Raw genomic sequence first — 13,921 nt, forward strand, 5'->3', positions numbered from 1 at the left:
ACCATTGGCAAGTACATAAGCTAAAATAGTCAAAATAAAGATGAACAACTTCTGAACCCTTCCTACTGGCATCCCAGATTCAGCAGGCATCCCAGATTCAGCATGTGCAAAACAGAATTTCTGATCTTTTCTTTAATGCCAATTCCCAACAAAATCTGCTGAAAGCCATCTTTATCATGTTGACTGTTCACCCATTCCATTTGTTCAGACTAAAATTTTTTGTGCCATCTTCAAATCTACATTTTTCTCTCATATCCACAACTAATATGAAAGGAAATCCTATTGGATCCACCTGCAGGCTATCACTTCTTTTTTTTTCCAGATTATCACTTTCTACCACTCCTATGCTCCCACCATGCTCTGAGCCACCACATCTCTCATATGTGTTATTGAAGTCACCTTCTAACTGTTTTGCTTCTGCTCTCGTTCCCTTATGATCTGTTCTTAATGCAATAGCCAGAGTTATCCCTTTAAAACTCATCAGGTAATTTCACTCCTCTGCACAGTAAAAATAAAAGTCTTCATGAGGGCTTACAACATTTTACAGGACCTGCTATTGCTGTGACCACACCTATCACTCTTCCCCTGACCACAGAGACCTCTTTGCTGTTGCTCAAACATATCAGGTAACAAACCACATAAGGAACTTTGTGCAAAACCTCTCTTCCTGGAAGTTCCCCATCCCCCTCATTGTCTTCAAGTCTTGTTTCAATTGTAATCTATTTTGTAAACTATACTCTGATCATCCACTTGGTATTGTATCTCCATGGGGTGCCTGGGTGGCTCAGTAGGCTAAGCATCTGGCTCAGGCCATGATTTCATGGTTCGTGTGTTTGGGCACCAGATTAGGCTCTCTGCTGTCAGCACAGAGCCCACTTCAGATATCCTGTCCTCCTCTCTCTCTGCTCCTCCCCTGCATTCTCTCTTTCTTTCTCTCTCAAAAATAAACATTTTCTAAAAATTAAAAAAAAAAACAAATTGCACCTCTAGATATTTTCAATCCACCTTCCCTACATTTTAATTTCCCATAACACTGTCATCTTCTTTAAAAATGTGAAATAATCTACCTCTTTATTTTGTTTATTGACTGTCTTTTCTTGCTCTTACATAAGCTGCACAAGGGCAACAGTCCTTGCCCGTTTTGTTCACTGACTTTACTCCAAGAGCCTAGAACAGATGCTGAATAAATATTTTTTGAATTAATTGAATAGAAGCTGCATCATGCTTGTAGAGGCTAACGCATAGATTTGGAATGAAATTATATTACCTCTCATTTAAATCTGACATTTTAAAATCTTTTATAAAGTCTTAGTCATTACAGCAACAACATATGGTGGATAATGTTATCACCCCACTTTCACATGAGGAAACTAAGGCCTAAGTAACTAAAGCAAGATCACATAATTGATAAATGATAAACCCAAAATTTGAACACCTGTTATTTGAGGCAGGAATCAGGCATATTTAACACTCTGTCATCTTACCTTTATTGAATACATTTGGGCAAGTCATTTACAGGCCATGAGCTTCTTTTCTCTCATCGGTTAAATAGGGATACCAGTGTTTCCCATATATTATTGCAGTAAGAAGCAGAGATAATATTTGTATTATTTGCCTGGCAAATAATTGTAATATTGCAAATATTTGTAATATTTTCCTGGGAAATAATAGGCAGTAATTAAATGAAAATACTATTCTAATCCTTCCCATATTTACAGTAAGAGATGTCTTAAGTAAGCTCAATCCTTGTGGGATGTATCTCTCTCTCTTTAAAAAACATGCAAGAATGAGGTCAGGGCTCAATGTAAAGGATCAAGAAAATTGTTTATTTAATTTTAATTTAGAACTTAGGCTAGAAGTCAAAGTTCTTTCTCAAAGAGCAGAACTAGGCTCTAGCTAATAATAAATGGTCTGTTTTCTAGAGTGTTCTTTGTGCATACTTCCTTAACCAAGCAGCCAGGGTCACAGGGATCTTGGGAAAGATTCAATGACTTAGAGAAATCTATCACAGACCCAGATGGAAAGCCAGGGGCCCCACATCTCCATTTCACTCTACCACTTATCCACCAGGTACTCTTGAGTATATCACCTCTCTGTGCATTACAAACTATAAATGAAACTCATGGAGCTAATGCTTACATAGTGCTGACTCTGTGCCAGACACTCTCCTTGTATCTTAGCTCCTTTGATCCTCCAAACAACTTTCCAGTTAGGAAAAAAAGACATCACTGAGGGTTGGGGTCACCAGATGATGACGAGAAAGAGCTGATTTCTGAAGGACAGAAAATTTCCATAAGCAGAGAGGCAAGATTACATTTCCAGAGGAATGACAGCATTGATGCTTTGTTAATAAACATGCATTGAGTACTGGTTGGCAGACACCTGCTAATGCTCTGTGCATTCCAAATATATATGTAAAGCATGACTTTTAATGGAAGAAGTTTACAGATTTTACAGCCTAGATGGAAAGAAAGACAAGGAGACATTTAATCATTGTGTAGGGCCAATTGTCACAAATATAAAAGAAACTCAACAAAATCTTGGAAGCAAAGATAAAGGAAAGATCCACTATTTTGTGGAAATGAGAGAATATTTGATAAAGTACATGATACATGAATATGAGAGACAATGAGGATTTTGGTAAATAAGGATGAATTTAAGGGCATTCCCAGCAGAGAAACAATCTCAGTGTAAACATGCTTGTATAAAGAGCAAATGGCTCAAAGACAGAAATGCATGAAGAGTATAAAGGGCATTAATGAGGAATGTATACAAAAAGACTTTTAATAGTGTTATTGTAAGTCCAGTTAAAGACTATAATACTTTCAGGGGTCATTTCTATAGTTCATTACTAGAGAAGATTCTCTGAACGTGAAGAATACCAGAAATCATGAGAAGGAGATGCAGTGTCCTTTCCTGAGCATGAAGCTGGCTTTGAGTGCTGCTTTTACAGCTGCTCTTTGCCCTTGATGATTGTTCTTTTCCCACTTTGGGTGAATAAAAGAGAAAGGACACCATCTGAGTGGTTTCTAAAAAAAAAAAAAAAAAAAAAAAAAAAAAAAAAAAAAAAAAGTAGGTCCAGTTTAATGAGAAAAATAAATGGTTGAAAGGAGGGAGAAAGTCTTCCTTGCAGTTCAGGCAATGAATTCTGCTTTACAAATGCTGTGTGTGGGGAGGGTGTGTGTGTGTGTGCGTGTGTGTGTGGGGGGGTGGTTGCGAGAGAAAGAGAGAGAGAAATACAGACTTAGTATTTGTTGTACACATGGAACTATCACTGAGGAAAACCAAGAGCTTGCTGACATTTTCTCTCTCTTCTCTCTCTAAATTGCCACATCATAAGTACTTTACTTTTCAAGGAAACGTAGTAGACTCATTGATCCCACAGTAAAGCAAATTTATTCTTAAAGGACCAAAGTAAATACAATGGCTTTAATCAGCTCTAAGAAAACATACTCAGCATTCTCTTCCTTCCCCTGCCTCAAGTGCGTTTGAGGCAGTGCAAGGTCTAAGTTTGAGCAGATGGATGGAAGTTTGAGCAAGTAATTACAAGCTGCAACACAATTTCCTTAAAACGACACACATACTAGACAAATACTTATTTGTGGTTATAGAGTGGGTAAAGTTACTATAAAAATAGTAGCACACCTTATAATAGTGCTGTATGCCATAATTTACCTTTGCTATATCTGAAGTGTCATATCTTGTTCCAGACTTAATATTTAGTAACTAACAATTTAATGTACAAATCTCCAGCCTAAGAAGCAGAATAATTAGAAGAGGCAAGCCCCCCTTTTCACATGGAAAAAGTATAGTGGACCATGCAAAATGCCTGAGGATTATACAGAAGAGAGAGGTGATTTTTAGTTATGAAAAATGTCTGGCAATTTTCTTTCTTTTTTAAGTTTATTTGTTTATTTTGAGAAAGGGAGAACAGGGGAGGGGCAGTGAGAAGGGGAGAGAGAGAGAATTCTAAGCAGGCTCTGTACTGACAGATGCAGGCTCAAACTCGTGAACCCGTCACACATTTCATTGAGTGAGCCACCCAGGCGCCCTGGGGAAATTTAAAAATAACTCTTATCAAACATATAGTAAACTCAATGCAGATATGCAGAAAGTATATGAAAGTAAATGCCATAAGCACTTTTTTTCTAGAATATCCAGCTTTGTTGATGTTTCTTTCTCTGAATTCCTGAAGTGTCTTACAGACATTTCTGAATTGAAAACAAAAATTTGGAAGCTCATTATGTATCTAGGAGAAACACACTTCTACACACCATAGTCTTTAGAAGTCTACAGCCATCTCAGAAATACTGCTCCTGACCGTTCCATACATAAATTCCTATTCAGCACTAAAAACTACTTAGTTATGCTTAAATGTTACATGTGCATGAGCACCTTTTTTTTAATGTTAATTTATTTTTGAGAGAGAGTGTGTGAGTGGGGAAGGGGCAGAGAGAGTGGGAGACACGGAATCCAAAGCAGGCTCCAGGCTCTGAACTGTCAGCACACAGCCCAATGCAGGACTCAAACCATGAATGGTGAGACCATGACCTGAGCCAAAGTTGCTTGTTTAACCGACTGAACCACCCAGGCACCCTACATGAGCACTCCTAATTTGATGTGCATATATCCTCTAGAAATAGGATTAAAACCTAGTTATTGTAAGAAATGCAGTCAAATCCATCACGTTTCATCCACCAAAGGTCAATGCAATAACAGAATATGGTCAGTCTTTTCAGTTTTATGCTTTGAAGAAAATGAACATTGAGACAATTGCTCTTTTTTTCACCATCCAAAATAAAGTCTCTCATTGAACAACAAACAAAAATAATAATAAAAAAATATATCAACAACAATAAACACATCCTACGCTATAGAAAGTTTGGGCACATTGGGGTTGATTAAATGATGGCTAATTGAACAAGAATCTCCAAGGATTTGACTCCTTTCTGTAATTTATTGGGAATATTCCATTTCATTGAAGTAGTTTATTTGAACTTTCTGGACACCAGCTTTACCACACAACAAAGGGTAAGAATCTAGAATTAAGCTCACTTCAAAATATCAGAGCTTATAAGACTCTTCAAGGGCAAAAGCTGTTTCTGGCAGTTTATACGAGATGAGATCTCTCAGTTAAAGGTGACACTTTGTGGGTTTTTTTCAAGACCTGTAAGTGTGTTGGGTACTTACAAATGAGATAACTTAGATAAGAGAAATCAAGTATACACATTATTCCCAATATTCCCTTATTTTCCATCATTTCACCTTTTATAATTTTGGTCAAAAATTGCAAAAGGGAATGCAAGAACCTAGATGCTATCACAGGGCCTAGCACACTGAATTCAGGAGGGAGGGAAGGGCAGAAGGAATGGGGAAAGAAGAAAGAGAGGGATAAACAAAAAATTTCTACCTAACCAGAGGAATATTTGGTGTGATCTCACATAGACACAAATTTGAGGCATCCTTCCAAGAACTACAAAATAAAGGAAATAAGATTGCCTTATGAAAATTAAATGTTAACACTATCCTATAATCCCTAAGAACAAAGATAAGCAAATTCCCTTTAAAAAGACAAGATTGGTTCACTCATATAAAAAAAAGTCTATTAACATATTCAAAATATTATCAACATATTTGAAGAAGAACTAATTATTCAGAGGAGCATTTACAGTCAAAGAATCAATAAAAGGAGGGCCTGGAAAGCAACCTGTGAATAAGGCTTGTCTGGAGACTTTTCCCATGGACTTTGATCATATTTAACAAAGGAGATAGATGCATAAGGCTATCTTCATTCAATACCCTTTAACGAAAGAGTTAACTAAACAATTCCTTTTTGTTTTGTTTAATTTAGTGACATTAAATCAACTTCTGATTAAAATGTACAGTCTCCTTGTAGGCTTCCCAAAGGATAAAACGTGAAAGTGCCATTGAAACAACACAAGAGAGCTTTTAAAAAGGAGCACACTAAGAATGTATAGTGCATCAAAGACATTATGGATGGAAAAAAAAAGAAAGTTTCAAAATGTCTCCTTTTGGGCGGTGAGTAACCTGAACACAAACCATTTCAGGAAGGTAGTAGAGCTGAAAACCTGATTTCCATGAGCTGTGGAATGAGAGTTCAGGAGAAAAGAGCCAGCAAAGGCAGATAAGTTATCAGTAAGCATTGCTGTGAAGAAAGGACAAGAGAGTATCTAGATCTGGAAAGGCAAGGAATCAAGGTGGCAATTAACCAATTTTCAAATCTGAAGAGAAAATTGATTTGGTACCAATACAAACAACCATTAAAGCATGGAGGTGATAAAGATGTGATTAGTTGCTAATTATATCTCTTTTCTCTGTGAACTAGATCATTTGTTATAATTATGAGGCGCTTTCATTTAAACAGGAATATAATTGCTCCTCCTCACAAAACTCCACTAAAATTCCTTTATAGGAATAAAAGGGTTATGGGGCGCCTGGGTGGCGCAGTCGGTTAAGCGTCCGACTTCGGCCAGGTCACGATCTCGCGGTCCGTGAGTTTGAGCCCCGCGTCGGGCTCTGGGCTGATGGCTCAGAGCCTGGAGCCTGTTTCTGATTCTGTGTCTCCCTCTCTCTCTGCCCCTCCCCCGTTCATGCTCTGTCTCTCTCTGTCCCAAAAAAATAAATAAACGTTAAAAAAAAAAAATTTAAAAGGGTTTTGTTTCATTGCCTTTGTTTTTGGTTTTTGAGGGATAGAGCGAGAGAAAGTGACCTGGAGAGGGCAGAGAGAGAGGGAAAGAAAAAATCCCAAGCAGGCTACATACGCACTGTGACCACAGAGCCCCAGACAGGGCTCAGACCCACAAACGATGAGTTCATGACCTGAGCTGAAACCAAGAGTCGGACGCACAACCAACTGAGCCACCCAGGTGTCTGTAAAAGGTTGTTTTTTAATGGAAAGGCAGACAGAATGAAAAAACAGACAACAGTTATAAAGTGATCAAGCAAATGGAACTTTATCATAGAAGAATGATATATAAGATTCTCAAGATGTTGATGAAGGGAGCTCCCAGGACATTAGTGCATAGGTTTTAGAAATCAATCAATCCGGATGGTAAAGAAAGGCTGGGCTCCCCAGGAGCATTTAAATTGTAGATTAAAGGCAAAAGATTATAGATACGTAGATAGCAAAAAAGGATATAGGTAGACAGAAAGATATATAGACAGATGCACTGATAGATTATTTGATGTGGTTGACCATTTGATGATGTTATGTAATTCTTTCAGATTTGGAGGAAAATTACTAGCTAGTACATTGAAACTTAAGCAAAAGAAATACTGAAATATTTAAAATTCTAGAAAAAGTAAAAGTTATTCAAGGACAGAACTATCATCATGGGTGACATGGTGGTTCATGTGGTTCAGCTTAAATAATTTTTATATATTCATAGGCATGTAAATGTTGATTACTTATTTTAAACAAAATTTTTAATAAATTATATTGAGAGTATAGTGGAGAGGAAGCATGTGCGTGTGCATGTGTGTAGATGTGAGAGAGAGAGAGAGAAAGAGAGAGAGTAAGAGAAATGGAAAGAGAAAGAGAATAGGGGAGAGTGTTTTGGATAGATCATCACCATGTATTGGAGAGCTAAATACTCAGCTTCACAATAGGAAATCTATAGATTTTAAATTTTTTTGAATGAAGAAATAGCAGTAAAATACATTTATTTAAAATTAGGAGGTCTAGTCTCAATAACTAGAAGTTAAAAATTGTTTTTGTGGAGTGGGAATTGGGTTAGGCAGTGGATAGAATAGAGCTATTATTATTATAAGCCTTTAACTACAGTGTGACTTATTAAACTAAATATATTATTTTGATTAAAATAAAAATTTAATTGAAAAAAGTAAGGGAATAATTTCAAAACTTTCAGGGAGCAGAATTAGCATTCTAAAGACTTTTAAAGAATGAGAAGGAAAAAGAAAATACCTATAAAATTGAGAACAATGTTTTATCCTGATATTAGACCTTAAAAACTTTCCATCAATATCTACCACAGTTTCAAAAAGTGTACCTTAATACCCAAGCATATTAGATTGTTTGCTATACCAAAGATGACTTTGATCACGACCATAAAATCACTCCTCTACTCAAGCATATTAGATTGTTTGCTATACCCAACGATGCCTTCGATCACTACCATAAAATCACTCCTCTACTCCATCTGTCAAATTCTAGCAATCCTTCAAATACTGTCTTAATTCTTTCTCATTTTTTCCCTCCCATCCTCAACCATATGGGATATTTTCTCCTTGTGATCCCATTGAACTCTTACTGAATTTACATGATTTCATCTCATAGTTTTTGTATATTCATCTCATTCTAAGCTGCTTAAATTTTGAGGTTATTTATTTTGCATTTCTTGGGTCAACTAACAAAACATTTATTTTTTTTTTTCAACGTTTATTTATTTTTGGGACAGAGAGAGACAGAGCATGAACGGGGGAGGGGCAGAGAGAGAGGGAGACACAGAATCGGAAACAGGCTCCAGGCTCTGAGCCATCAGCCCAGAGCCTGACGCGGGGCTCGAACTCACTGACCGAGAGATCGTGACCTGGCTGAAGTTGGACGCTTAACCGACTGCGCCACCCAGGCGCCCCTAACAAAACATTTAAATGTGTATTATTTACATATGTAAGTAATACATTATTCACTTCATGGCTGTGTAGAGTTAAATTGAAATCTGACAGGCAATTCTCTTCTGTTTTAAAGAGAAATGTTACATTGCTTTTATTTTTATTATTATCATTTGTTTAAATTACTTATATTATTACTTATACTACTACTCCATGTAAGTTGGTTAAGAAAAATGAAATAAAATTGAGGATTTAAGTGTTTTCATTTGGATATTTTATCTGAAAATTCTTTTCATCACAGCTACAGAGGTAAATACTCATCTTCTTTTCTTTAATGTCTATATATTTTTCAGAGGGACAGAGAGAGAGCACCTGCAAGCAGGGGAAGAACAGAGAGAGAGAAACAGAGGATTGAAGCGAGCTTGAACTCACAAACCACAAGATAGATCATGACCTGAGCCAAAGTTGGATGCTTAACCAACTAAGCCACCCAGGTGCCCCTACTCTTGGATTCCTTTAAAACTGAATGTATAAACACAAAATAGCCATAGAGATGGCATATAATAAGCTGTGGATTTATCACATCACTAGTTACAGGTTCATTTTTTATTAGAAATTCTTTCAAAACCAGTAAAGAGTGGTTTTTAGTCATTGTTAGAACTGAAGAATGTTTATGGAAATAATAAAAGTCATTTCAGGTAAACAATTGAAGATTTATGTTAATCAGTAATGATAACAATTTCTTTTTATTAAATTATTAGATACATTTACTTCTATTTAAAAAAATAATGTTTATTCATTTTTTGAGAGAGACAGAGACAAAACATGAGCAGGAGAGGGGCAGAGAGAGAGAGGGAAACACAGAATCCAAAGCAGGCTTTGGGCTCCGAGCTGTCAGCACAGAGCTGGTCAGGGGCTCAAACTCACAAGCCATGAGATCATGACCTGAGCAGAAGTTGGTTGGTTAACTGACTGAGCCACTCAGCTGCCCCCACGTACTTCTATTTTTAAAAATGACTATTAATTATTAGTCATTTACAATATTCCAGGCACTCTGTTGATGTTATTTATATTATTTATCCTATATAATCCTCACATAAATAGCAACAGATAGAAAACAATAGTAATACATAGCGCTGACTATATGCTAAACCCTCATCCAAAAGTTTTTTACACAGACTAAACCATTAAGCTTCACAACTCTATGAAGTAGGTACTAATTACTATTGCTTCCATTTTATAGCTTAGGAAACTGTAGCAAGACAGGTTAAGTAACTTCCCTATGGTCTCTCATGTAAAAAGTGTAATACCAGGATTGGAATCTAGGATCCAGAATCCAAGCTTGAACTGTTATATGAAATAGGCATCCTTATTTCTATTATTATCTTCATTCTTTGGATGAGTAATCTGAGATTTAGAGATGGTATGTATGTGGTAGAACCAGAATTTGAACTCATCTGTTCTATTTAATAAGTTTTATGTCACAGACCTAACATTAAAAGAAAACAGTATTATTTAAAATGTTGAATTGGGGCACGTGGGGGAGTTCAGTCGGTTAAACACCCGACTTTGGCTCAGGTCATGATCTCACGGTTCAAGAGTTTGAGCCCCATGTAGGGCTCTGTACTGACAGCTCAGAGCTTGGAGCCTGCTTCAGATTCTGTGTCTCCCTTTCTCTCTGCTCCTCCTTCACTCATGCTCTGTCTCTCTGTGTCTCTCTCAAAAATAAACAAACATTAAAACAATATTTTAAATAAAATATTGAAATAAGAAAGCAAAACAAAAGGTCATAATGTATTCTAAATTCTATAGTTATATTTTATACTAATTTTTATGATTCACCCCATATCTGCACATTTCTTTATCCATCATCAGAAAATTTGAGGAACTTAAATCCGTTGCACATTTGTAAGTCTTTTATAAATCTTAGGGACAACATTTCAAACACTGACTTGCTTATTCTTCAACTAATATTTTTGTATTCGAATCAAGTATATTTTTATAAAAATACCCATAATTGCCTTTTAAAGCACTCTGTGATTTTTTTAACTTGATTTTATTTACTATTCTGTTCTGGGCTACAGGTTCTGCTGCCCAAGTAGGCAGCTGCCATGTGCAACTTCAATGGATTCTTTCTGATGTCCCAAAATAAATCAAATTATACAGCAAGCAGGGATATCACTGAAGTCTATGTAAATAAAGATATATAAAAAAATTAAATATAACCTGTCATTTGCCTTGTGACTATTGAAAGTAAAACCATTCATGTTGTTCCAAATAAAACCCCTGAGGGTCACAATTTTTTTTCTAAGAGGGTGGCAACTAAGAATGAACACTTTTTAACAGGGAGAGAAAAGATCTTTTGAAGACCTGGTCAGGCCTATTCCCCATGATTCCTCTTTGCTTTACCATATCCCAGACCTGCTCAGAAAGATTACAGGACTTTCTTTCATCAAGCCATACACCACTGAGAGTAACTTCAAAGTGAATTGTCACAACTGTGTGCAGTAGTCTGTAAATACATAAAGCATACTATGGAAGCTGCTCAGTGTGTGGTTTAAAAAAAGTTTTCAAACAGAGCAGGTCAAAGGCAGAGCATCTCAAAAGCTTTTTGTCCTTTATTTTTTTTTACTAATCATAGCATGATTTCTCAAGGAACCAGTTTCTGGAATTTTCACGTCTTCTTCCTGTAACTTTATTCTTATCTCCCCCCAACTTGCAATCGATGACCAAAGTCTCTGGTATATCCCTCCTTTCATATCACTTCAGGATTTCTTCAATATCTTAAGGAGCTTTCCTGCCTCAAGTCCCTTCTCTTCAATATAGCCTATACAACACCAATAAATTAATTCTCTGAAATCTGCAATTTCTAGTGTAGAATCCTTGTCCAAAAAACTTCAATTTTTCCCAAATTCCAGAGAATAAATCCAAATTCAATATTCTAAGAGGAGAAATCTGCCTGCTCACCTAAAACAATCTTCTATGTTAGTCGAAATGCTCAATACATCATCTCCACTTTTCCCTCCAAAACAAAACTCCACAAACCTTGAGAACCTATTCACTAATTTAAAACACATTGCTTCACTTCAAGTGTCAACTCTTCCTGAAGTCTTTCCTGAGAATGTCAGGCATCAGGAATTTTTCTTCCTCTGACTTTCTGAAGGTGGTTCCCTCTGTTGCTCAAGGATTAAGAACCTAACAAGGTGCTAAAAAGCAACCTTAATTTTTTTCCTTATACTTCTGATTAGTACTTTTTTTACCAAAGAATATAAGTTATAGAATATATAAATAAATTTATTTTAGCTAAAATATAACTTCAAAAATAAAAGCAATGTGATTAGAAATAGGGTGATTCTTTTCAAAAACAATTTTTTTGAGAGAGAGAGAGCAAATGAGTGTGGGAGGGGCTGGGGGGGGTGAAGAGAGAATCTTAAGGAGGCTCCATGCCCAATTCTGAGACGGATGTGTGGCTTGATGTAGGGCTGCATGTCACGACTGTGAGATGGATGGAGGGCTTGATCTCCAAAATCAAGAGTTGGACATTTATCTAACTGAACCACCCAGGTGCCCCAGAGATATGATGATTCTTTTTTTAATTTTTTTTTTCAACGTTTATTTATTTTTGGGACAGAGAGAGACAGAGCATGAACGGGGGAGGGGCAGAGAGAGAGAGGGAGACACAGAATCGGAAACAGGCTCCAGGCTCTGAGCCATCAGCCCAGAGCCCGATGCGGGGCTCGAACTCACGGACCGCGAGATCGTGACCTGGCTGAAGTCGGACGCTTAACCGACTGCGCCACCCAGGCGCCCCTGATGATTCTTAATCAAACCAAGGAACGTGTATTTAGGAGCCAGTTCTGAATTTGAGATATAAGCTTCCTATTTTGTATATTGCTTTATAATAACAGAAATTGAGTTATTGTATTTGGGGTAAATATAACCAAATGAGCCATGAGGCTGAAATGAAAAGTAATTTTTGTTATTATAAAGAGAAAAAGAAGTAACTAAAACTCTACTTGAACAGTTCAATTTGTATAAATAAATATTCCTTTAGTAATAGACTTCAAGATAACTGTCAAGATTTTTCTTTTTTTAGACCAATACTGAAGACATCAACAATGATGTTTTCACCTATGTAAAAAATATTGGTTAAAGTTTGTATGAAACATTAAAAGACCCTGAATAGCCAAAGCCACTTTGAGACAAAAACAAATCTGGAGGCACCCAGATTTCAAACTTTCTTACAAAGTTATAGTGATAAAAAATATGGTATTGGCATAAAAACAGACACATAGAACAATGAGACAGAACAGAGAGCTCAGAAGTAAACCCATACATATATGATCAAAAAATTTATCACAAAAAGCAAAGAATATACAATGAGGAAAAGATAGTCTCTTCAATAAACGGTATTGAGAAAACTGGATATATACATGCAAAAGAATAAAACTGGACAACTAACTTACAGCATGAACAAATATTAACTCAAAATGAGTCAAGGACTTGGATGTAAGGCCAGAAACCTTAAAACTCCTAGAAGAAAACATAGGGAATAAGCTTCTTGATATCATTCCTGGCAATGATTTTATGGATTTGATACATAAGCAAAGGCAACAAAAACGAAATAAATAGGTGGGACTACATCAAAATAAAAATCTTTTGCACAGCAAAGGGAACCATCAACAAAATGAAAAGGCAACCTATAAAATGAGAGAAAATATTTTCAAATCATATACCTGAAAGGGAGTTAATATGCAAAATACATTTAAAAACTCATACAATTCGTGCCTGGGTGGCTCAGTTGGTTAAGCATCTGACTTCAGCTCAGGTCATGATCTTCCAGGTTGCGAGTTTGAGCCCTGCGTCGGGCTCTGTGCTGATAGCTCAGAGCCTGGAGCCTGCTTCAGATTCTCTGTCTCTCTCTTTCTCTGCCCCTCCCGTACTCATGCTCGCTCTCTCTCTCTCTCTCTCTCTCTCTCTCAATAATATAATAAATAAACATTAAAAATTTGAAAAAAAAAAACCTCATACAATTCAGCAATCTAATTTAAAAACAGGAAGAACAGAACAGATATTTTTCCACAGAAGATATACAAATGGCCAACAGATACATGAAAAGATGCTCAAATCACTAATCATCAGGGAAAATGCAAATGAAAACCACAATGAGAGATCACCTCCCACTTGTTAGAATGCCTATTATCAAAAAAATAAGAAATAATTAGTGTTGGTGAGGACATGGAGGAAAGTTACCCCTGGTGCACCACTGGTGGGAATGAAAATTGGTACAGTCACTATGGAAAATAGCATACAACTTCCTCAAAAAAAT

The 13,921-nt window shown here is 36.4% G+C and overlaps 1 non-coding gene across 1 annotated transcript; it reads left to right on the forward strand.

Moving 5' to 3' along the window:
• Positions 1-2,810: 2,810 nt before the first annotated feature.
• LOC121027947 (small nucleolar RNA U3) lies at positions 2,811-3,027 on the forward strand. The gene has a single exon (XR_005789016.1). It is a non-coding gene; the product is annotated as a small nucleolar RNA U3 (small nucleolar RNA).
• Positions 3,028-13,921: the final 10,894 nt, after the last annotated feature.

The sequence above is a fragment of the Herpailurus yagouaroundi genome, unplaced genomic scaffold (genome assembly GCF_014898765.1).
Source record: "Herpailurus yagouaroundi ecotype Mexico unplaced genomic scaffold, PumYag 77, whole genome shotgun sequence".
In the NCBI taxonomy this organism is placed as follows: Eukaryota; Metazoa; Chordata; class Mammalia; order Carnivora; family Felidae; genus Herpailurus; species Herpailurus yagouaroundi.